Below are 22,752 nucleotides of genomic sequence, written 5' to 3' on the forward strand. Positions count from 1 at the left end.
ACTCCTGTTTTGTTCTCGGCATTGCGGGCCCCTCAGACGAAGCCCCCATTACACCCCCCCCCCCCCCCCCTCATGCCTCGAAGACACATAGCCAGCAAAACCACCTTACAAGGCTGACACCCCATGAGACGGACCCCTCTTGACTGTGTTCCCGCACACTAGCCCGCTAGCCTTTGACCTCGGCAGCACCTCTGCCGCTCTGTGTGGCTGCCCTCGCATTCCAGTACAGCTCTGAAACCCGAGCCCGCTGTGAGCTCATCGCTGGCCCGCACATTTTCAGGAGTTAAATGATACCAAAAAAAAAATGTAGTTGGAAGAGAAAACGGAGAGTGCGGGGGGGAAAAAAAGAGGGAGAGGTGTAGGACAGGTCTGGAACTGGTTCTGTTTGTGTCTGCTGGCCAAGGCACCTCGGGGGTTAAGTTACATGAGCGACGGCGAGGAGGACGGAGAAGAAGCCGTCTTTGCTCGCTGTCTGTCTGCCTCCTTTCCCTTCCGTGGCTTGACTGACTGCTCCCTTCATTTTGCTCTTGACACGCGCGAGCAAGCCGGCCGCCCTCCCTTATGTGCTTAAAATTTAACGACCTCATATGTGGGAGCCGTCCCGGGAAGCGAGGGTGACCCGGTGAGCTTGTTTGCCACTCTTCCTCTCCGCTTTGACCACAACTTATCCAAAGACGGTAAGTGTCCCTCTTTAAAATGCCTTGCAGTGTTTGCAGTTAAAATGCCTTGCAAAAAAAACACATGCACAATCCGAATGACATGAAATGCAATAGTTGTATCAAAAACACAATTTTTTTTTTGATTGACGCTGTCAAGGAGTATGTACTACTTTGTGGTGTGTTTAATTCCAGTAACCGTGTCATTGTGAGATCCCTGACAAATATTTTGACCGACGTCGCAAAATACGTGTAGAATCGTTCAAATGCTCATCGTCTTCCATCTCGGGATCCATATTGATGAGCGCTCCCAATTAATCACAGCGCACCTAATTAAACCAATCAGTCTTACTCGCCTGCTGATTTGGGAGGATGTCTGAAGGAAGTGTGAAAAGTTGAGAGACAGAGAGGAGGGGGGGGGGGTGAGCCAGCTCCAACTTCAAGCTTCAAAGTGGGACCTTTTTATTTCATGCATTATTCAGGATTGCCTTGTTTCTTTCCTGCTCCCTGCCTGTTGTTTAGTGACCCGCTGCACTTGTCAGCCATTTTTTATTTTTTTTTGACGTCTCTCTGAAGCTCGCTTTAAAACACTTACTGATGATTTTAATAAGTGGCCTAAAATATAAAAGGTTGAGCGCGCACCGTTTTACAAGGCATACGAGAATATTCGCATCCTTTCACGGTGGTTATAAACCCCCGCCAAAATAAATAAATAACACCAGTAATATTAATCTGGAGGGATTTCAAGTTTCGATCCGTAAATCTGTCACCGTTTCCTCTCGACGCGGAAAACAATTTGAAGTAATTGCGAGCATTTTCACGCTATAACTTTAAAATGTCTGAGGTGAAACGGCGGCAATTATCTTGCGATGGTCTCATTATTTAAATGGCCGTGAAGTGCTCCGTTGCTCTTGCTGATAAACACACAATTCTTCTCGGGAAATAACTTTGATCAAAAGCTTTTTTTTTTTTTTTATTCTTCGCCAGGGAGAGGTGCCCCAATAACCTCCGATTTCCAAAGCCTATTCACGAAATTTACTCACCGCGCTGCCAATGGACGTGATTAATGAGTCAACATCCCAGCGGACAGAGAAGAGCAACACACAACGTTGTCGTCAACAACTCATAACCTCAACACCTTAATGAATGCGTTGAGGTCACTGAGGGCTTTTATGGACACGCACGTGGCTTTTAGCCGGGTAATACTTATCCAAAAATAAAAATAAAATATCTCATTAAAAAATAATTGGAAAATCGTTGTTTTGGCAAAAAAAAAAAAAAAAAAAATAGATCATCAGCAAAAAGTAAGCTGTGACCGTTGAGCGTATTCCGCTTCAAGGAGATCAAGCGTCCTCGGACTGAACTAACTTATGCAGTTTGTTTTTGTTGACAAATGCGATCGCAGTGTGGAATTAATCAACGTTCCAGGTGCTCGATTGAAATTTATATCCTGGAGTGCAAACAGTTGTGATGGTCGCTCAACCTCTCATTTATGAAGTTATTATTATTTTTGCCACTAATCGGCCAATGACTTCAAATCGCTCATCTCATTTGAAAAGAGCTGCCCCCCCCCCCCCCCCCTTGAGAATCTGTGAAGAATGTACCTTGAAGTGTATATGCGATTTGGGTTTGACTCCGGGGTCATTTGGAATCCGAGATCACAAAGGCCAGGATGAGCTTTGCGTCCATTGTGTGTTGTTGAGCGGATTCTTTGAATTAGAATTCGCTTTTGGCAGGCTCTCACCCTCTGTTAGTTATCATGCCAAGCAACCTCAAATCAAATGACGTTCACGGAAAAATGGGGAAATTCAAAATCCCGTCACATTATAAGTACCCGTCCTAGTAATAGCTTTCGTGATGCGCTCTGATGATTCATTTCAAACTTCCACTTAAGTCATTGCAGGGTTATTGCCTGAGGGATCAAAAGGACCAGTCGTCACATCAGACGAGTATGAAAGACGAAAAACATCATCCATGACTTTGGTCTTTCATGTAGACACCGGCTGCCCCTTTACGTTTCATCTCTTTGACAGATCGTCTTTGATTTAGCCTCGCCTGCATTTAGAATTCTTCACATGGTCGTGTTTTGCAAATCTAATTTTCAAGCAAATAATTAACAAAAACTATTTTGAAAGCACAGGATTTGCTTTGTGTAACCAGTCAAATGGAACTTTTGAAGTCATTGAAAGTGTCCAACTACTCTTTGAAACTTTCGGAACCAATATGTAAAAAAAAAAAAAAGATGAACAAATTGAGAGAAAAGCGCAGGCATGCTTCACTTAGGCATTTGCGAAAGGAAAAAAAAAAGTGTATCTTTGTCAGCCTCCGTGGATGATGCTGAATCCGGCAAGCGGGCCAAAGCCGAAGTAGTTTTGACTCAGCTGAGGTCTGAAGGCATGAATCAGACATTGTCTGGCGCTGGACATGACCCCGAAGACTGAACTCAGAGATGTAGTCAGGCAATAGCAGAGCGGCGAACAAGTCGAGGAGTATTGCGAGGGTGAGGAGGGGGTGACTGGGCAGAGTAGAGACTGGTCCAAGGCCGACTGGGGAATCCAGCACAAGGAGAAGCTTGTTCTCATTTTTTTTTTTTCTCCACATGTACCACAGGGACCTAGAAAAAAAAATACATATCATTTCAAAATACCAGCAATAATGTCATTATAGGCAAATAGAAGAATGAGGGTTAATTGGAGTTAAGTGTCTGAAAAGAAAAAAGTGAATGTTTTATGCGCATGTATAAATATGCGAGGCCGAGCGTTCTGCCGACGGTGCAGAAGCAGCAGAATTCCTACCGCCGCTTTTAAAACAAACACAATTCAGCCCTTGCGAAAGAACGCGTTGGGTGTATATTTTGGGGAAGGTAATAGCCGGCTATTTCGGCTCCGATCATTAGATTCGAGTCATCGTGAACGCGAGACGAGAAGAACATGTCGAAAACAGAAGGACGCTGCCTTAAAAGGCAGAGAAATCCAGCACCTCCCGTTCCGCCGGGAATTCGAGCTCCTGTCGTTTTCATCCGACAAGCCTCGTCTCCCACTCGCGACCATCCGTGCCCTCTTTGTGCGCTCAAACTGGAAAAAAAGTCACCAATGACTCAAACGTGCCAGATGCACACAAAGACTTCGCCATTCGCGCGGACTTAAAACCGAGAATAAAAACCCGAATAGAGCGACAAAGGCTTGGAAGCGGTTGACTGATGAGGAGGAGGAACCCGTGCCCAGCGTGACGAGTCAATACCTGGTGATGAAACAATCGGTGATTTTGATTGCTGCTGATTGTTGCTATATTTTATGGAAACGGGCCCGTGACGTGGAGTCAGACGTCCTGCGGCAGGGCTGCATATAACACAAATGTTCCCTTGCAAAGTACGGTTCAATGTAACCTTTTTTTTTTTTTTTGGGCTTTTGTAAAAAGTGAAAAAGGAGCTGTGTCCAAATGAAACATCGATTTGATCGAGAAAATGATACCGGGGATGATCTGCCAAGTTTCAGTGGTGGTTACGAAATCGGCAAAGGCGACTCACACGGCCATGGAGAGCAAACGATAACTATTTGGATGTGCGCCAAAGTACTACTTTTTTAAAAAAATAATCATTTGTGAACTTTTATCCATATCCCCCCCCCCCCCCCAAAAAGCGCACCTTGCACCATACTCCTGTCAAACCGTCAATAATAATCAACTTGAGTGAATGAATCTGTTTTGCTCAGGAGTATAAGCACGAAACACGGTCTGTTATCATTCATTTAAGTGGACTCAAATGTTCCCCTTGAAGTGCTGCAATTAGATTGAAGTGAAACGGAAACTGTTTGCCTTGAGGATCATTTTCGTCTCCATGCAAGGGACTTTACCGGCACGATGAACTCATAGGTGAGCACCCAGTCAGTTATTCCTCATGTCTCCGTGTCTCCGTGGCGTGGAAATGATGACAGGGTATTGTATGAACGACTTGTCTCTGCGTTTGAACAATCTTGCCATCACATCTGGCCTATGAAAGAGGTCTTATTATGGATCCCACTGCTATTCTTGGCAAGCCACGCCCTTTGCATACCGTCGCAAGTTCGAAGGCCGGCCGGAGACGCTCGACCGGAGCGAGCTCATAAGTTGTTTATCAGACAGCAAGCTTGTCGTTGAGAATCATTTCACAGGCACGGTCTTTTCAAATATCTTTGGGGGTTTTGACGCAGGAGTGCGTCTCGGTGAACCGGACCGTTAGCGTCACGCGAGACGACCTCGAACAGAGGCCGAGGCCGTAGAGGAAGTTGTAATTTCACAGATCATTCAAAAGAAAAAAAAAAAAAGATCGCAGTAGCTAGAAGAGCGCGTTTGAAAGCATTCGCTGAAGTAGTGCGGAGTGAAGTCTGACGGCGGAGGGTTGACATGCAAGTTTTATTGGCTGTGAGCGCGGCCATTCGTGTTTGCTTTGGAGCCTGCTGAAAGAGGCCCGAAAAGCCCCGGTGAGCTCTCTCCAGACCAGCTGCCGGCAGGAGTGCCGCGCACGACTTGGAGCCGAGCTCCTTGATTTCTCTGCTCCGACCGCGCTGAACTTTTAGCCGACTCCATCACTCCGCCACATTTTGGATTCCGCACCAGCCTCTGTCCTCATCTTCCCCCCCCCCCCCCCCCCCCCCCCCCCCGTCTCCTTCACACCTCATAAAAACACAATTTGTCTCTCGGATCTCATCTTTTGCCGTAAGTCCTTTTTTCAAATTGTCATTTACAAGCAAAGTTCGTAGCCCGTCAGCATGACTGCCGCGCGACTAATGCATTCGCTGACTCGTGTTACATGTTTCCAGAACAGAACTCGCGTCGGAACACATTGATAGGATGAGAAGATGGACGATGTATCCTCTCACGCACTCGCATCAAATCAAAAGATGCCTCCGAGACGACGAGGTGGATTAATGTGCCCAGACATGTTTCAGTGGTACAAACGGTTGAGGTTCAAGTTTTTTACGTGACGTGATTTTTGCAGGCAGGCCGACGCTTATCCAAGAGAGAAGTCAGATAAACTTAAGTGATATCTTTTTATTTGCTTTGCCTTCGACTATAATCCCGACTGAAGTGGAACTCCGTAAAGCTCAGACCGACACCAAGGCCAGACCATCCGAAATGAGGAGCAAATAACGCACTTTGCGAGGGGCGCGTAACCTGCACCTGTCTCCATTTTGGCCATCCGTGTCTTTTCGATGCGGCGCTTATCCCGTTCATGGTAGTGGAGAACAGCTGCGACTCGACCGGCTGCGTACGTTTTGTTTTCGTGTTCAGAGAATTTAAGGAAAATCCTTTGTGATACGGAGCCTAATGTGACATTTCATTTGACGCTCTTTTGTCCATGCCCGACCTCACAACGATTCGTCGAAATCTTTCGCACACTCTTGAACATGAGTGGTTCCAGTTTGGTGTCCTGGAGCAAACCTCGTTCACCGTGCTACGCCTGGCTGGGCATCCGGTTTTCTATGACACGCCTTCCCGGCTCACCTGATACTTTTGTGACGGAAAGCAGATCAGACTTTACGAGAGGTGAAAGCAGGTCTAAGTTGTGGCGCATGTGTTGTCATGGGCCACAATGTCCATTCTGCACTCTGCTGACGTGTGTTGTGGACGTCATTGTATTTTGTTGAGCACGCATCATTGGAGAGAGCAATTAATGCATTATGAATACTATTGTCATCTTGAATCTATTTTTAAAAGCACCCCCGTACCACGGCACAATTGAGGCCTAACTAATTCACCATCTGATCTGCAGAACGTTTCCTTCGCGGTACGGCGGTTAGCTTTGCTCTCACCCTCATGTGTTCTCGGTTATATCTTGCGAGTGACGTAAAAGACGGTTGTAAATCAGATTGAGATATGTCGGCTCACTCGGAAATTTGATTTGAATCAAATTTCACCGCACCGGCAGCATAACTCGCAGTTATTTCTTGCCATCGCATTTGATTAAAAAGGCTCCGGTTCCAATCGCGATCATCCAAAATCTTTTTTCGTCAGTGTAAACATAAGACATCGTCGTCATTTTTGTCCTTTCCTCCCGTTTGAAGCCACTCTGTCTGGCCTTTGTTTGACACTCCTTTTTCCTCACCAGACAGGATGACATCATCTTTTGAGTTACCGCTGCAATACCCAAACAAAACTTCAATTCGAAACTAAACACCACAAAGGCATTACGCAACTCTCCGCGCATCCTGTTTTTGCTTAAGCCTCTTCTTTAATAGATTTTAGTCTCTGGATGATATGAAAAAAAGAGTGTTCATATGAGGTAAAATATAATTGTATTTATTATGTAACACTTGAGCACAAAGTGTTACTCGATTTATGTCTGATAAAACTGTCGGTCAAACTGCCACTTTTTTGTTTCTTGTGTGTGTGTGTGTGTGGCCATTTCTTGGGCGTCAAGGCTCTTGCACACTACACCCTTCATTTGATCACGTTGCTTGCTATCAGGTGCACGCCGAGTGATGCATTCCTTCTGTCTCCAAAGATTCACGGTAATTATACAGTAATTGCTTGTCCAGCCCCGCCGCCCACCCACTCTCTTTGTACCTACTGAACTTGGCTGAAACAATATGAGTTTAAATGAGAGAAAAATAAAATAAAATTCTGCCCACTGGCAACACGCTGACACATGTTTCAAGATCAAATTATTCCAAATAATCAGCGCTATATTCATGCAGAAATGAATAATCTCTCCCAGGTGGCATACAGTTTTCTCTTTGTTTGAGGAAAAATAAGCTTTCTTGACTGAACGTAGCCACAGGCAAGTATCCGGCTGAACCACATTCCACTTTCACATGACCTTCGAGCAGACCTGGCCTGCAGCGAGAGCTGCACTGTGCACTGGTTGGCCACGCCCCCTTCCACATATGACTGGCTGTGATCGTTTAAGATCGTTTCTTTTTCTTCTGCCTCCTAACCCTTTTACAAGCCCGACTCTATTCCTCCAGGAATGCTATTGGCTTGTCCATTTCATTTGTGTGCATTTACGGCCGTATTTACAATTGTCTCCAGCCAGCGCGGGCCTCTGAATTTCAGGGAATGCGCTTTCTCTCGCAGAAGATGTCAGCGCGTCCTGTGTTTGGTCAGGGTTCATGGCAAGAATTCATCCGGTCACGCCCAAACTCGGGCAAATACCAATTAATCACATCAAGCTGCACTAACACGTGCACATGTACTAGGTTGGCATTCATTATATTAGCACGAAATGAGCACTTGTTGCAACGCCGGGAAATTAGAATCTGCAATGAGAAAAGTTTCTTGTACGTAGTTGACACGGGCGCTGTAAAACGTGCCTCTGTACTCGTCCCTTTCTAAGACATCAATTGACCGTGCGGGCTGTGTCATTTAAATTCCAATTAGTTAAATGAAGCAAATAATGGGACACGCTGTCGAAAGAGCGCATTATTCTTCAAATTAGTCAAAGGCCTGGACTGGAGTGTTTTTAAGCTTTATTCCAGTTTAATTTCATGCCCAGATCTGAAAAGATGAAAAGGCGCGCTTGCGCCAATGTCCAAGCGGCATGTGCTTTCGATCGGGCGTCAACAAGACAGAAATGATGAAATGTTGCGTTCACTTTCGTCTCTAATTGATTTTGAAGGAGGCTCCACGTTAAACCGCGGGCCGCCGTCAAGAATGATTTTTCTTATTGAATAATACCATGCAATAAAATATGGGCATGCAACCTAGCATCATGTATTTGATGGTCGCTGCTTTGGCTGCGGTTTTGCAGCTCGTCAGGTCAGACGCAGGGGGTGAGGGGGGGGGGGGGGCGTCTATGTTGCCCATTGGTGAATTTTGATGTCAAGCAGCGGCGGTGGTCCGAGCTCGAACGGCGCTGTGGTGCACCGTGTCAAATGCGCCTTTGCCAATCAATCACGAGGCAAATATGGACACTCACAGACTCACTCGCATTCACAACTTTTGCGATTCCTAATGCTGCAGCCAGGCATGTTTGTGGAGAAAACCGAGCCAACCCCGAGGAGAACTACAAATGTGATACATAAAGCCGAGCCAAGGTTTAAACCTGGTTCATTTTGACTGCCGGCAGAAACGCTAGCCACATGTTCTACCGTGATACCCGAGTTTCCACATCAGAGGAATAATTTATCTCTCCCTCATTTTTTTTCTTTTCGTTTCTTCTTCACTGGAAAGTTGGGGGGTGATTTTTAGGACCTGTTTAATCCCACAGAGAAAGAATTAAAATTAAAGCTTATACAATCGGACCTCGTTTCAACAATGTTTTCACTGCTCTAGACTTCACGTCATTCATTTGCCATTTGCCGAATTTTTGCTTACAACGAACAAGTTTATGACGGAAACTTCATTATAACAACCGGATTTTCCCCACAAAATAGTGAAAAGGCCTTCGTGACAACGAACCATGGGAAGCCAATGTTGCATACGAACAAAATGTACCACGTGGGATTCCCCCCCCATTGCTTAGCAACGCGACCGATAAGCCTCGTACATTGTTGTACTTCCGGAGGCACGGCGCGGTCTTGAGCGCACGCTCTGAAAACAATCAAAAATGGCTGCCACTGAATGACTTTTAATGGCCGTGTGAGCCTGAGCTTGAAAGCCCAAATGTTTTTGGTGGGGCGCGTGATGATGATTTCATTAAAAAATTTAAAAAAAGGAACATATACAAAGTACGAGCATATGGGAAAGGTCCTGGCCTCTTAAATCAGACGACATCTTGCTTCAGGGGGGTGATAGACAAGGATATCAAGTGGTGGTGGTGTTTGTTTGTGCGGGGAAGTCATGAACAGACACGTTGAAATTTAATATCCCCAACAAGAACGGGAAGCCGGGGCATCTGTTTGAAAATGCCACATCAGACGAAACGACGTGTCAGCCGAGGTTTACGCATATATGTCCCCTTGTACATCGCATCCCGCATCGCGAGCTGAGGAGTCGTCGAGGCTTTTGATCAAAGCCGCACGTGGAAATAAAAGATGGCAAGCAGAACAGAATGCATTCACACAACTCCGAAATCAATTATATTATCGGGGCTTGGTGTTCTTTTGTTCAGTGGAGGTGCAGGCAGGGACGGGGTTCACCCCCCCCCCCCCCCCGCCAACCCCCTTGCAAGGGCATCTGGTGCACATTAAAGGAAGACCCGATGCTCCTCGGTGAAACATGACTCAAGGATGGATGGAGGCTTTTAGACCACTGTCTGCCTTCCCACACGTAGCCGTGCCATTCTTGATTTGTCCGTCGCCCAATAAAACATGCACTCTGTTACGTGACGGCCAGAAAACTCGGCCAGAAAACAAAATCTTTCTCATCTACTTTTCGGTCTCTTTTGCTTTGTTTTTGTTTTTCTTTCTTACGAGGTCGGGGTGCCTTGGAACAAAAAGCAGGCTGTTCAATATTTTAAATGAGCTGTGCGTGCAGACGCGACAACTTAGACATTTGCTGAATTTCAAAATGACATTCTCTCACTCTATTTTCTTCTTGTAAATGGATCAAGCAATGCAGGATTAGGAACGTGCGCCAACAGTCATTCGGGCCAGGCAGAGACCGAATTACCTGTGTAAGTGATCATATGCGGAGGCCTCGTTTTGTTCCAGTTAACATTGCTGCGGGTCGGAGTCTTATTAGGTCTCACGCGCGGTTCCGCTTGCGCCGCCGCCTCCCCGGGAAGCCTTTATTCGGTTATGTCTGGATGCAGCGCTCACATTTGCTCCTCTGTCGTGGCGCCGAGGGAAAGCAATGTCCCCGATGCCACCTGCGGTGCGAGCAAACAAGGCTTGTCGCCGCTCAGCTGGGTATTAATGCAACAACAAAAACAATCACAACAAAAATGACGAAAAGCAATCTGGATTACCACATCAACCGAGTGATCGCTTGTTGTAAGGTCAGACAGACGAATATGTGAGGTCTGTTTTGAAACGATTTGACCCAGGGGAGGTCACAAAAAGAGAAATCATCTCTTATGCCTTTAATTTTCGCTCTGAAGGTCAGACATTCCGTATCTGCATGTGTGCGGCATGTTTTTGTTTGTTTTTTTTCTAATTTGCTAACCGTGAGAAAATATGCTAGATGAGAAAGCAACTTGACACGCTGAAGTAGAGCCATATCTAGTTCCGCGTGCTCAGCCTGACAAGTACTCATCGTGGCCCCGAGGACGTGTCAGAGGGAGAGATACAGAAATAAAACATTGTTTCCATTGCTTTACCTAATCAAATGCAAGGCCACAAAACGTCTCTCTTTGAGTGCGTGCCACTATTCCGGCACAGGTTTCCATTTCAACCCTGCGGGCACATGAGCAACGCGTTTACTTCCGATTCCAAGGTGTGGGTCATTTTGCACGGAAACCTTCCGTTTTACTTTCCTGCGGAGTCATGAGCAACTATTCACTGTTCGACGTCGCCGAATAAATCCATGACAGCATTGAGAATCCATTGAGCGTTTCAAGATCTTGGGAAACTGATTCATCCGAAAATAGTCACTGCCGGCGAGGTCGGTGGTTTGGGGGGGAAAAAAAATGAGCACCCGGAAACAACCTCTGATATGCTTCTTTGAGAACCACACCAACATTTTTTGATGTGCGGCCCTGCTCATCTACTAGAGAGGTCTGCCTTTAATATATATATATATATATATATATATACAGTATACTGTATAATGTGTATATAAAGAGACACTGGGACATGAAATGTATTCACAAATTTGAACCGAACTGACTGGCATTTGGGGTTTTGGGGGAGTCACGGGAGGCACAAATTCACGGGATCATGATTAATTTTTTTTTATGAGTGAAGTTGTCGGGAAAGGATTGAAGACATCCTTCTCACTTGCAAGTACCAAATAAAAAAACACACACACAAAATATTGAGGTTCCTTTAAACCGCAACGAGACTTTGCCATTAATAACCCAATTATAGAGGATAATGAATTGATTTTATTCATATTGCATTTTTGACACGGGACTTCCTACTCGTGGACGCATTTGCATTAATAAAATATAAAAACATGGCGGATTTTTGCGAAAGCTGTTCCTCAGCCTGTTAAACATGTTTCCATAAAAAGATGTCCTCATAAATATTCATCTCCCCACAGCAATCAAGATCATGTGTTCATGTGAAAAAGGAATGCTATAATAATAAAATCCCAATTTGGAAAAAAAAATAAGAATAAAAACGGCACAAACTCCATCTGTGAACTGTTCACATGGTTGGGCTTCCTGGTTTCAGAGGCTCTTGCCCCGGAATTATGGGAGCGCTTGATGAGTAGTTGCGTCGATTTGGAAGGTCCTTGGCGAGAGGCCTCGGCCGCGACTGGAAGACGATCAGAGAGCAGAGTCATTAGAAATCCCTCATTCGCACTCTGCAGTGTAAACGGCCCAGCGGTCTGCATCGAAAGGAAGCCAGAGGAAAGATCACCTCTGTCGCACTGAAATTGGAGCATGCAAAGAGGAGGGGTGCTGCCAAAGCTGACTTGTGGGGGAGGGGGCGGGGGGTGTCAAGAGTTATGTGCTCCTACTTATTGACATGCAAGATCACTAAACTGTTTCACGGGAGGGGAATGAAATCCGAATTTTTTTAAGTTTATTTCTTCCTCCCTCAGAAGCACCACACACAATTTGCCTTCATAAAAGCCCAAACACACTATGGAGAGACGATTTCGATTGCGAATGTACTTAACCCCTCATTATGGTCATTATTTCCCTCTTTTGGTTTCCCTCACTTAGCAGGAAGTTATCCCCGGCGCAGGACGTCCCCGAACGTGTCTTAAAAAGCAGAACCGAGGATAATTGATTTATTTTTTACCCCTGACATCACCCTGCAGTTAATGGAGTACCATTTACAAGTTAGCCACAAAGCCATTTAGTTTTCCAATCGTGGTCATTCAGATTTGAGATTGAAATCACTTTTGCTTGCATTTTTTTGGATGTGTTGTCGTGAGAGATTGGCTTCACTATCCAGGTAAGGGAGGTGTGGGCCAAGGTAAACGGTCCTCCACAGCTCCATTACTCTCCTACATAATCTCTCCTCCGCTCCGTACGGTGGCGTATTCAATAAGCCGCGTCCACTTTGGAGCAATGGGACAAAAATGTGGAGGATTACATTGAAATCCCGCTCATCGCCAAATGGAAGGACATCACATCGCATCACCGATCCTAAAGATATTCTACCTTGACCGTATCAGTAGTTTTAAAACCTCTTAGCCCAATTATGGGACATTAATGCATGAGCACGAACGGCAGAAGTTACAACTAATGGTGATGTCGACGCCACTTCTAAGCGCGAGGCTAATTTATACAAAAAAAAAGTTCAAACGTCTTCATTTTCTCATCAAAAAAAAAAAAAAAAAAAAAGAGAGCTGCAGCTAAGGGCTCGGTTGCTGAAGTCTTTGCACAAACCGGGCTGTGTCTGTGGTTGAAAGATGTTTTAATTTGGAAGACTAAAGAGCCGCCTTCAGTATTTGTATTTTCGCGCACTTAAAAATCTTAACGTGCTCTGTGTACTGTATTCTACGGCAAATGGAAAGCTTAGTTATTCATTGAAAAATATGCACATCAGGTCTCCACGGTATTTAGTCCTAAATTACGGCAATGTTTGCGTATTGTGTTACTGGTGGATTAGAATGGCAAAAAAAAAAAAAATTGCATAGCAAAATAGATGATCCAACTTTTGGTGCTCTATGAAATGAATCAATTAACAACCGCTTCAGAAGCAGTGCGCAATTGGGTGATCAAGCATTCAAATAATTTCATGATGCGCTTCATTACTTCCCTCAAGACTAGCAACGAGAAGGATGTTTAATAATGGAAAGGAAAAGATTAGATTGACAGATATGTTTTGTTTACTCTCTTTAGTTTCTTAGTTTCAATCTGCTTGGCATCACTTTAGATCACGTTGTTAAACTCAAGGCCCGGGGGCCATATCCGGCCCGCCATGGCATTTTATGTGGCAAATTATGTGCGTCAACTTGCTAAAATCTGTACCGAAATGTCAATGTCATGTGTAATTGTCAAGGTTCTGTTTGTGGCCAACACGGGGCACCGTAGGGCTCCGCCTGCCGCTGCACACCTGTTGGTCATTGTGTCATTAGTTGCCACTTGAGGCCCGACCCCTCAGTGTCGGGTCATTGTTGCTGTTTGTTTGTTGCTGTGTGCACGTGTCACGTTTTGCTTCCTGTCTGGTTTTTGCTGCTTTGATTTCTTGTGATTTTGCTGGACTTTATTTGAATGAGTTTTTGAGTTAGTTTCTCCGGTGTATTCCTGTTTGCATTTTTGTTAAATACATTTTGGTGAATCCACCCTGCTTTTTGGGGTCCTCTGCACTCCCATCACGCAAAACGTGACAGTAATAAATGACGTTGAGATTTTGCAATCATTTTGCTCCCCTTTTTACACTCACTCGAACAATAATTGAACAAACTATGACAGTTGAACACAACATGACATCACAAAAATGAGTTTGACAGCGCAGCTTTCGATAGTTCCGAAATCTGAAGTGAATTCTAATTGGTCGGGGTTTAGTCCATGTCAGCGGAACCTTCTGCGACCCACAACCACAAGAAAGTATTTATCTTTAACAAGTACTATTACTCCAGCTGAAATGGCAAACATGGCCGTTTCGCGTAAAGGATCACAAATGCTGGAGTGGGTGTTGGGGGCGCTACAGTGCATCTGAGAGAAAATCATCGAATTGCTGGAGATCTGCGCAAACTGCTTCTGGATACGAAGGCGTCTCGCCTGGAAGGCAAAGATCAGCGTCTGAGCACACGGCAAAAGCCTCCCGAGTGTTCTGAAGTCATGCTACAGGCTTTTACTCTTTTTTTTTTTTTCCTCCCAAGAATAATGATCTGTTTGAAGACAAACATTTAACACCTAGCCTCCGCAGGGACCTACCTCTGTGTAATTACGACACACACCGTGAGCAATGCGGCGTTTGAACTCTGTGCCGCTAAATAGCGGGACCTGCATTTTGCACAAAACTGTACACCGAGTGTTGACTTGGGTGAAGAGGATGGCTTCACCATTCATTGCTGTGACCAATATCATCTCTTGCGATCATTATTTATCCCTGGGCCGCTCTTATTATTCAGCACATATGCATAGCCAATTAATCTCTCATCCATCCAGAAAATGTTGCATTTGCTACAGATGAGAAGCTTTTATTCTGAGATGACTTTTCGTAAGCGCCTCTTTCCATATTAATGCAATGCCGAGTCGAGTGGTCTTCAAGATCCACCGGTCAATAGGTGGATGAAAGATATGCATTGGAGTGATTTATTTTTTTCGGAGATGGACACATTGAGAATTGTTGCCGATATATATATTTTTTTTCACCAGCGTTGTGTTGAAGAGAATAATGTTGCCTGGAGCAGTTTTGCCAGAGCCGTGTTCTGCTTGGATTTAGCTCCACTTCCCATAAGTGACATTTTATCGTTCTTTGAGACGTCTCTGCTGGTTGCTGCCAAGGAGTTGATTTTTGCATCAGTTACAAAAGACAAAACGAATACACGAAACGTCATGCAATTAGTTTCATTGGTGATCATGCTCATTGCGAGTGGCCGTCCATGTTGGAATGGTCGGCCTTGGCAGAGGCCTGTTCTCAAGTCGGAGACTTAAAAATTATTTCTTGAAACATAATTTTACATATAAAACGTTATAAACTGGTTGTGTCATATTGTTTGTGTTTTTGTGGTACACAACAGCTGAAAAGAACAATCTGTCGTATGATGTACTCCAAGAAAACAAAGTAGCCACTACAAGCCTTGTGATAACCGTAAATAAGGTTATTGCCTTTCTGACGGTGTCGACAATGACCGACGAAAGGGAAATTATAAGGTTCATAAAAGTCAAATCCATGGCGGAGCTGTTGTACGGAATGTTTACAGCCCATTGAACGGCACCTTTTATTTGCCGTCACCGCCACCGAGCGTCACTCGTACGGGAAATTTATGGAAAAAAATGACAGGTTAGAAAACCGGCTCTGTAATTCCATGCATGCAAATACTGAGCAAGCACATCCGTAAACTGGTGACATTTCAGAGCCGGAGGGAGACGCATTCCGATGGGGAGGGAGATCACTTTGTGGTCAAGATCATCTGCGGCCATGTAGCGCCAAAACCGGGATGGTGGAGGATCGCAACACCCTTCCTCAAAGATATATTGCCGCTATTTTATGAAGTGAGACAAATCCAATGCCGCTCCGGTTGCTCTTTATAAGGCACCATTTCCGTGCCACACACCTCAATATAAGATAGTAGAACCACGTGACGTCTCGCAACGATCGTGACTTTGCTTCGAACTTGCTCTTAAAAATAAATGATTTCATGTTGAAATACTTATAAAAGAGAAAGACGTACAGTGCATGAAAAATAATAATACGAACCCTCGCCAGACTGGATTCTAAATAGGACCACATTTCCATGATGGTGTTTTTCTTGGTGCCTCTTTCATTTGTATGTCTTATAGAAAAGAAAAACAAAACTCGGGATTGTCCCACATCAAGTTCCAAGGTTAGACATTCCCTCCCAAATCAGATAATGTCAATTTCTCCTAAACACGTCTCCCTGTTTAAGGGAGCCACATTGTTAGGAGTCCAAAACAATGACGTGACTAATTTCAGAAACCTCCAACCTCCTAATCAGAGTCTCGCTTATGCTGAATCAGATCTCATTCCGGTTGAGGCGTTCTGAAAATGTCATCGCCATGGCGGTGTTGTCTATGGCGCTCATGAGTCACTTTTTCACTGGGAGAGAGATGCTATAAATCCTGGTTTTTATTTTCTCACAAATTTTGTCAATCGCTGTGCATCGTGGCGGGGGCTGTTTGGTTTTATCAAGCTCGACAGGTGGCACGTCGTAACCCATGAAGACGGCACATGAACGACTGGTTCCAATGAATCGATTCCAATTCCCCCCCCAAGTGGCACGATTTGTATTTGCTGCTATGATGGCGGCACAGAGAAAAAAAGGCAGGGGGGGAGTAATGAATGAAATCACAGAAGGGTCCAACATGTATCAGATATCGTCCAAGGGGACTGCCGACTATCGATGTGAGCCAGTTGCAATCAGAATACCCCCAAACAAAACGTATAAACATTGTGCACCAAAAAAAAAAGCTTCTTAAGTTAATGATGCTCTTTAATCTATATTTTTGTCTTTGTTTATCGGTCTCTTTACCTCCGTATGCTAGTTATACCCGCTTGTATTTGCCTTCCCGCGCGTCAATTATTTGTCGCCGTGTCTGCCGCCGCACCGAAACGATGGCTGTCTGTGTCCTTTGCGTGGGTTGATGTTTCACTTTGAAGCGCATGTGCCGCGGCGCGTTTGTGTGTTTACAGCAGAAATAAAGCTCCCCATTGATAAGAACAAGTTCTTCTTGTTAAGGTATCAGCAAAGCTGGATGCGAGCCAGTCAAGTCTCAGGGGCGTGTTTGTACACAAGCCATTGCTGTGACACGGCACTTGCTACCCTGCATCTCCGAGCGCAGCCGCGAGCGCGCATGGCGAGATAGTGTGGGAATGGAAACATGTGTGAACACTTTCCTTCCAAGAGATACATCGAAGAGGACACCGAGCAATGTTTCATCTTGCATCTCTCTTGTGGCCAAGCGATTGCAGGCGTCTAAAAATGCTTCCATGTGCAGCCTGCGCATTCCGACTACCTCTCGGAGGCATTTCAAGACTTCCCCCTCAAAGACATCAGATTCCCAGGGGACAGTAGCTCGTCATGAGAAATTCCCCATAGCGCTGAGTTGCCATCGCAGTCGAATAACAGGACGGGGGAATTTTTGTCATTCGGGTTGCATATTTTTATACTTGTGCCCACGATTGTTTTCCTACTGTTATGCACCAAGGAGATGGAGTCGGGGCTTTTTTATGACAGTCGTAATCACCCTCCCTGGCGGCTGCATCGGGACATCGGCTCCAATGGGCTGTTGCGGGGCGCACCTCGCCGTCAAATAAAAGTGTCTGGATGAAGGTCGGCGGGAGAACAAAGAGGTTCTCTGTGTGTGGGGGTGGGGGCGGAAAAAAAAAAAGCCACTCTCAGAGGGCGAGATACAAACCCGTCTGTTACAGCGTGTGCAATGTTCTGCCTCCAGTCTATTTGTTTAAGCATCGCACGTCACCGTGACTGTCAGTTGAAAGCGGCACAACTGGCCCGCGCTCTCATTCTTTGACGGTACCACAAGGTTTGTGTCAAACAAGCGACTTGCTATGACGAATGGTGTTTAGTGTCAAAATTACATACATCGTGAATGCGTTTAATAAAAAAACAGCACGACCACATCCTAAGTAGGGGGGGTGATGTTTGGATACTTCACATCTGTTTTCAGGCAAAGCTCAGGAAAGGGCATTCGCATGACAAAACCGCAATATGAGATATTTGGTTCACTGCAGCAGGACAGGAAGTAGGATCCTGTAACGAGGCCCGTCCGACTAAACTGATTTACGAACCCTCCCCTTAGTGTCGGACATTATAAGGTAATTCAAGAAGCAGCATTAAAAGAAAAAAAAAAAAAGCATGAAATACAGCGAGGACTTCTTGTACTTTCATATGTTTCTGATGCAGATCATAGCAGTCACGACCAAAGTGTGACTTCCGATATTACCGCTTTTTAAAAGCTTTACTTTAGCTCTTGAGTCGACGCAAAGTGACAAATCCCAAAATGAGTTTTTTAAAAAAAACGTCTCGATCTTACAAATGAATCAGTCCCCATTAGGCAACCACATGTTTTTTTTTTTTTCAAAGCCCACTCCATCAAGTGCCTTGCTAGGAATGTCAATCCATTCAGATTTTAGCATTAAGACGTTAGCGCATGCCCTTTGTCATTGTAACTCGTGTGTGTGTGTGTTCATTGCAAGACCAAAAACGATGTCGGCAAACTGCCCACCTCCTAATATCTCATTTTATTTCTAGCTTGAAAAATGACCACTGTCAGTACTTAGAAGACCCCTTCATGCTTCTTCCCCCACCACGCTGTGTTGACATCACAACCCAATCCAGCCGCCTGGCAGGATATTCGAGGTGTCACTTTGGTCAACGTTTCTCATTCCTTCATATTACGCCCGTTGCCAGCGTCAGTGGCAAGTTCTGCCATTGTTTTAGTGATGTTATTCTGGGCACCGGGCCTTTATACGGAGCCGCTCCAGACCAAATCGATGACGCATTCATCTTCGTGTGACGTGTGAGCAGACAGGTGCACTGGCGTGTTCCTACCCTTTTTGTAGACCGCGCAATTAATCTGCTTTGTGCTAAATTAAGAAACGTGGGCGAAGCCAAATGGAAAATCAAAAGAGAAAGTCAGGAGTTTTACACTAGAGACAAAGATCAGCACCTTTATTATGAGAAAAAAAAGAAAAGATAAATCAAGAGGCATTGAAAGATTGAACAGTTTTTTTTTTTAATGTCTGTGTTTTTCTTGTTTGGATTAGATGTAGTGTTATTATATTTTGTGTTTTGTGTTGTTGTGGTTAATATGTTGTCCAAATCCTTTTTTTTTTTTCTTTTCCCCACCCACCACCTGTGCTTGTCAACCCTGGTGTCTTCCAATCAGCTCCCTCGGCCACTCCTGCCTTGTCCAGGTGCTCTTCGTTGTCTCATCAGTTTGCTTGTATTTAGTTCCCCGCTTTCATTCTGAGTTTGTCACTTCACTGCCTTTGCTGCTTGTGTTTCTGTCAAGTCTGGTTTCCCTTTGTAGTTAATTCATAAGCAGTTTTTGGTTTGTTACATGGATTTTTTTTTCTTTTTTGCTCATTTGAAATGACTTTATTTTGGGGTGGGGGGGGGGGGGGCACTCCTGCTCACATTTGTATCCCAACCAAGCACAATCCTAACAATCCTAAAAACCAATACCCTGCCACTGCAGCGTTTTATCCCAGACTATGTACAATAGAGCCTCGATTTAAAGGGTGAATTTGAAACTTTATTTCATTCGAACGTCTTCTCTGTATTAAATATAAAACACCTCAGAAAACCAATGCCATCTGCAGGATTCATCCCCGAATAGCCATTTACTAAAGTGTCTTTCACTAAATCCGCGGACTGATACAGACGTCTGGTTTGAGCCCTGTGCCACCAGATCGTGACGGCGAGAGCAGTCCTCTGCTCTTCTGGGACACGGGCATTGAAACGAGAGGCCTTTTTCAATCGATTTGCTCTTCCATTGTCACTCACACCCAAGGCGTCCACTTGAATCTTCTTGCTCCCACACTCTTTGTTCTTCCCTTTCACAAGACAAGAGACAAGGCGAGCTGCGGCTAAACAAGGCAGTCTTGATTCATCAGAGGCGCCCGGAGAGCAGCGCTAATTCTCACGCAGGCGTCCACCAAGAGACACCCTCAGGGTGTTTTGTCAGACTGTTTCGCAAACTGGGGCGATGTGTTGTGGTCCTGAGTGAAAACAAAAAGTGACGCCGGGGCTACTTTGAACCCCGGCGACCAGATGGAACCGCAGATTGTTGCAAAGGGGCTAAACTGCCTCAGCAAAATCATATGGGTCAAAAATGGCATTTCGAAAAGTCTCGTTTTCGTGACATGCTAAGCAGGACTGGAGGACCCTGTCTACAAAAGATAAAGTTAAAAGAAAAAGAAGAAAATCCCGCATTTTCATGCGCGTCTGCGGGGCATTCCGTTTCACGAGGAGTTATGTTTCGACGAGCGAATGTACAACGCGCCAGGATTTAATACCACAAAGCAGTCAGTTGCATGAAAATTTGCCAGGGTTAATGCCGTGGAGCTGATTGTGACGAGCAGACATAACAAAAAAAATCATGATGATGATGAGGAATTAACGACAGGAAAGAAACCAAAGACGGCGATATTTGAATTATGACACCCCAAAAGAAAAGCCAAGTCGTGCCATCAGCGCCGTGAAGGATTAAACACCATATAGCTTAGCCGTGTCGGAAAGAATAATTGCGGTTGGAGCTGTCCTGTTGAGAAGCGCTTTCACCTGCTTGCTGATGTAATCTGGATTTACCCGATTTCCCGTCTGGTCTTGCAACAGGGGATTTTTTTTTCAATCCGAGCATCAACCTGGGGACTTACTGTAGATCGGTAGCGCAGCCCTGCAACGTACTGCTACCCACGATGCAAGACGGCACGAACAATGGACAGTATATATATATATATATATGCAAGACTCGGAATTACAAACAACCGGATTTAAATGACATTGCTTGCACCGCCAAGTTATTTTTTTCGCTCATTAAAATACAGCAATTAATAAGCCTCTCGAGTCATGTGAGTGTAAATTGCTGTGAGCGGTTCTCCACTCGGAACTCATTTGAAAACACGCAATAACAAATCAACAGTGAGGAGAAGGTGTCAGAAGAGAAAAAGGTTCAAGCGGCTGTGCCGGATGGCGTTTCAGTTAATTAGTTGGAGGGGACAGCGGATGACAAACATAGATTGCCGTTCTAAGAGCCGGCAGGGCCTTCTCACAGCGGTCTGTTGAGAAAGCGTGATGTCATGAGGCGGCGCATGCCCCATTGTGTCGCCTAGCCAGACTTCTACCCAATGTCCCTCCGAAGCTTCACGCATGAGTAATTGTGCACTGCTCTCACCCTTTGTGTAGCGCAAAAAAAAATATATATATAATAATAATCCAATCTGGGCCGTATTTGTATTTTCTTATGTCAAGAAATGGAAATGTTTATTTGGCACATGTGGCTGACAAAAGAAAAATGTACCCATGTCTGTCGTGTAATCACAAACGTTGCTCTCCGCTGAAGCCTGTTGCAATTACAGTCGACACAATGTGTATTTTTTTTTCCTGATTTTGTGACGGGGCCCCGAAGGCACGGCACCCTAAGCATGCACCTAATTGGCGAACCCTCGGTCCGAACCGTCATCGCTTGTCAGGGAGACACACAACTCGCGCGTCATTTTATTTTTCCTCCCACGTGGCATAAAACAAATCACACTGTTTTTCAGTCGCAACCTCATTTTGAACTTCGAAACATCTGAGCCTTCCTCAACGCCATCCTGAATTCAGTTTGATCAACGCGAGTCAGGATGCCGCGTTTATTCAGCTTGTGAGTGAAATGACTCACGGATTACAGTTTTTGTACAGTAAAGCCTGGAAGGCAGCGGTCGCCCTTCCACCCACCCAGAAGACTTCCTCTTTGCTCGAGTCAGGAGAGGAAATTGAGCCCAGATGTGACTTCAAACAAAAGAAAAGCTAAAGGGAGAGGAGGTGGGATCAGGCCCATCTTTCCTGTGACCCAGAGACCTGTTTCTTCCTGGCATCTCCTCCTCCTCAGAATCAGAATCATCTTTATTGGCCAAGTATGTAGAACACACAAGGAATTTGTCTCCGGTATAACACGCTGCATTAGTATCATCGTAAACAACAAATCATTGAACCATTTTAGAGTAACCAGTAGCAGTATTTGTAGTACAAGAAGAGTGACTACGTCAGTGACTGTTTAAGGAGTTAATGGCTAGAGGGAAGAAGCTGTTTAAGTGTCTACTGGATTTGGTGCGCATGGATCTGTAGCGTCTGCCTGAGGGGAGTAGCTGGAAAAGGTGGTGGGCAGGGTGCGGGGGATCCAGGAGGATTTTCCGTGCCCTTGTCTTGATTCTTGCAGTGTGCAAGTCCTCAAGAGTGGGTAGGGCGGTGCCAACGATTTTTTCCGCCGTCCTAACTGTCCTCCTCTTTTAGATTGTCCGTTGTGAGTTGCAGTCCGTCGGTTGCTTTTTCTGGCTCTTCAACAACACGACGTATCCTCTGCGCTTTCCCCAAATAAGAAGCAACCGCCCATTTTTCAGTATTGTGCGGCATCTTTTTTTTTTTTTCTTCTTCTTTTGGTTCAGCTGCTAAATATAAGAACATGACCACGTTCCACATAAGCGCTGTGATTAGACGTTTGAAAAATGTTGAGCCATTAAGCATCTTCTGAAACGGAATGAATAAGAGGCAAAATGAAAAATTGCTCTTTCCGCTCTGAAATGGCATTTGAGCCTCCCCGACACAGCTCTTTCGGGACTTTTTGTTTCCAGGAGTTGCACAATGTTCAAATAAATAAACGAATAAGCCCTGTTTTGTTTTGTTTTACCCAATTTATTCTAAAGGTGTCTTCACGCACACCCCGAATGGGCCGATAAATCTTTTTTTAGCATCGGAAATGGAG

At 45.0% G+C, this 22,752-nt stretch overlaps 1 protein-coding gene across 1 annotated transcript in view; it reads left to right on the forward strand.

The window, feature by feature from the left end:
- The first annotated feature begins 242 nt into the window (after positions 1-242).
- flrt2 (fibronectin leucine rich transmembrane protein 2) overlaps positions 243-22,752 on the forward strand; it is a 32,405-nt gene continuing 9,895 nt past the window's right edge. The window contains exon 1 of the mRNA XM_086100272.1: positions 243-677. The gene's annotated coding sequence lies outside the window, so the exon portion shown is untranslated. The remainder of the gene's footprint in view (positions 678-22,752) is intronic.

The sequence above is a fragment of the Hippocampus guttulatus genome, chromosome 20 (assembly GCF_054856545.1).
Source record: "Hippocampus guttulatus isolate MCC_2025c chromosome 20, RoL_Hgut_1.0, whole genome shotgun sequence".
In the NCBI taxonomy this organism is placed as follows: Eukaryota; Metazoa; Chordata; class Actinopteri; order Syngnathiformes; family Syngnathidae; genus Hippocampus; species Hippocampus guttulatus.